A 3,085-nucleotide genomic window follows, 5' to 3' on the forward strand; every position below is an offset into this window, starting at 1 on the left:
GGGCCTTGCTAAGTTGCTGAGGCTGGCCTGGAACTTGTGATTCTCCTGCCTCAGCCTCCTGAGTTGGGATTACAGGGGTGCATCTGTTTATTCAGCAGTTATTATGTTGAAATTATCTATTTTTCTCTAGTCGATGGAAACTTAGGAGGGATGTGGGTTGGAATTATGTAATCAGTTGTAATGGCAGTACAAATTCTCAGAGAAGATGCTATAGATTAAAGTGAGTGAAATTTGACATAAGGGCTTGATAACCAATTTAAGGGAAAAATTGGAGGTTACAGTGGGAAAAAATGCTATAGCTTTATAAAGTATATAAAAATTGCAACAATCAAAAACTTTTTGTTTTTAATAGCACTTTTTGAAAGATGATAAATTCAGAGGAAGAATATATATCAAGATTGTACAATTGAAAAAGCTATTCTTAGGGGGAGATTTGTTGGAATCTTTGAAAGGACAGTGTTTTAGAAGAAATTTAGGCCTTTTAACTGCCCCATCTCCCCTCTTTCAGACAGATTATGATAACTCTGTCCCCTTTTACTGGCATAAATTTCTTGCAAACATAGAAATAAGTCTTTATGCCATTTTATAGTAAAGATCTTTTCTTTCAAATTGACAGGATTATGCAGTAGTTTGCAGCCTTCGATAAGTACATATAAGTTTTTAACTTGTAAAATTAGGAGTATCAATCTAAATCAGTTGTTTAAAATCCAGGGTTACCTGTATATGTAGTCATTTAATTTCCTTAATATCTAATATTTACTGAGTGCTTACTATGCACAAAGAACTGAATGAAGGTAATACTAAGGTCATATCTATTCATTTAGCACATATTTATCAAAAGTTCCTTACACACCAACCCTTACTAGGAAAAGGATGAACTAAGCATTGTAGCAGCTCTGTGGACATATCTACTGTCATCCTTAGTTAAACTGTAGGAGACTGCTGTAGAGTCTGATTCACAGGAGTGCTTCCCAATTTGTTTAACGAAGGTTTGAGTTTAAACTAAGGTACACAGAGCTTTGATACACTGCCAAAGGTAACACAGGAAATAACAAAACAAGGTTCAGACCTGTGGTCTTAACCATCAGAGTTTATTTTCTTTCTCACCTGAGGTCCCTGAAGAGTCTGAAATGCTTTATTTCACTGCCTCTTAAGAACCTATTATGTAAGATTTTAAAGGTTCTACTTAAATGTGTCCACTAGATGGCAACCCTTTATTTTTAAAATCAGTTTTACAAACAATATATCAAATCTTTGTACAGCCACCCTCTAGGATAAATGTTAACATTGTTATCTTCAGGTTTTTGTTGTTGTTTTAACAGGGATTGAACCCAGGCATGCTTATTAACCACTGAGCCACATCCCCAGCCCTTTTTATACTTTATTTAGAGACAGGGTCTCACTGAGTTGTTTAGGGTCTCAGTAAGTTGCTGAGGTTGGCTTTTATTTGTTGTTGTTCTAATTAGTTATACATGATACATCATACATAAATGGAGTATAACTTCTCATTCTGGTTGTACATGATGTAGAGTTACACTGGTCATGTAATCATATATGCACATAGGGTAATAATATCTGATTCATTACCCTGTCATTCCTACCCCTATACCACCTCCCCTGAGGCTGGCTTTGAACTCAGAAATTGAACTCTCAATCCTCCCGCCTCAGCCTCCCAGCCCCTGGGATTACAGGCGAGGACCACTGCGCCAGGCTCTTCAAATCATTTCTCAAAGGAAAAAATGCACAAATAGATGAGTCCCCACAATCCTTTCCCTAGTCCCATTTTCTTCCTACAAAGGAAGTCATTGTCATGAATTTAGTGAGGATCCAGTCCATGTTTTTATATTCATAAGTAATGCATATTTGTAGTATGTTTTTGTTTTGTTTTTTGTCTTTTGGTACTGGGTATTGAATCCAGGGGCAATTTACCACTAAGCCACATCCCCAGCCCTTTTTAAAGAATTTCAGACGGGGTTTTGCTAGGTTGCTTGAGGCCTCATTAAGTTGCTGAGACTGATCTTGAATTTGTGATCCTCCTGCTTCAGCCTCCCAAGTCGCTTGGATTACAGGCATGTGCCACCATGTCCAGCTTGTAGAGTGTTTTTTAGCAGTTCATAAATGGTCCCTTAATATTGTACCATACTATAAATGAAAGGTAAAGTGCATCAAAGAAAAGGGAGATTTTAGTTTGATAATTTATTAATTTTGAAAAAACCTGATCATCAAAGCAGTTTATATTCTACTTTCACAAAAGAATACAAAGAACATCTCGTCTTTTCACCTTATCATTGTGCATTGTAAAATACCTAGAATTCTATTCCTAATAAAGACACTCAACAATCCAAAAGAAGACAAGAAAGGCAGCCAAACAGCCCAAGAAATAAATCTGTATATCTCAGCAATCATAAATGTAAACAAAGGGGCATTTTAGTTGAATGACAAAGATGGTCAGGCTGAATTAAGAAACAAGATCCCTCTACATGCTATTTATAAGAGGTAAATCTAGCTAGGCGCTGTGGCTCAGGTCTATGATCGCAGCAGCTCAGGAAGCTGAAGCAAGAGGATGGTTAGTTCAAAGCCAGCCTCAACAACTTAGTGAGTCCCTGGGCAGCACCCCTGGATTCAATCCCCTGTACCAAAAAGAAAAAAGAAAAAAAAAGTAAATCTACAAAAGAAACAGCTAGAGACTGCAGCTGTAGCTCAGTGGTAGAGCACGAGCCTAGCATGTGTGAGGCACTGGGTTTGATCCTCAGCGCCACATAAAAATAAATAAATAAAAGTACTATGTCCATCTATAACTAAACAAATTTTTTAAAAAATAGCAAGATTAGATATTTGGTACTTCAAGTAAAATCGTGAAAAAGTTCTATCAAACGCTAGCTGAAAGAAAGTTGGAATAGCAATATTTATATTGAACAAATGTAACAAAGATGGTTAAAATGATAAATGATTCCACCAACCTAGAAGATAAGTATGTCTAAATTTGAATGCACCTAATTACAGGGTGATGATATTTTAAAAAATGTAGAAATATAATGAGAAATAATTCACATTCTTAGATTTTTAACATACCTCTCATAACTAA

The sequence above is a fragment of the Sciurus carolinensis genome, chromosome 4 (genome assembly GCF_902686445.1).
Source record: "Sciurus carolinensis chromosome 4, mSciCar1.2, whole genome shotgun sequence".
Lineage (NCBI taxonomy): Eukaryota > Metazoa > Chordata > Mammalia > Rodentia > Sciuridae > Sciurus > Sciurus carolinensis.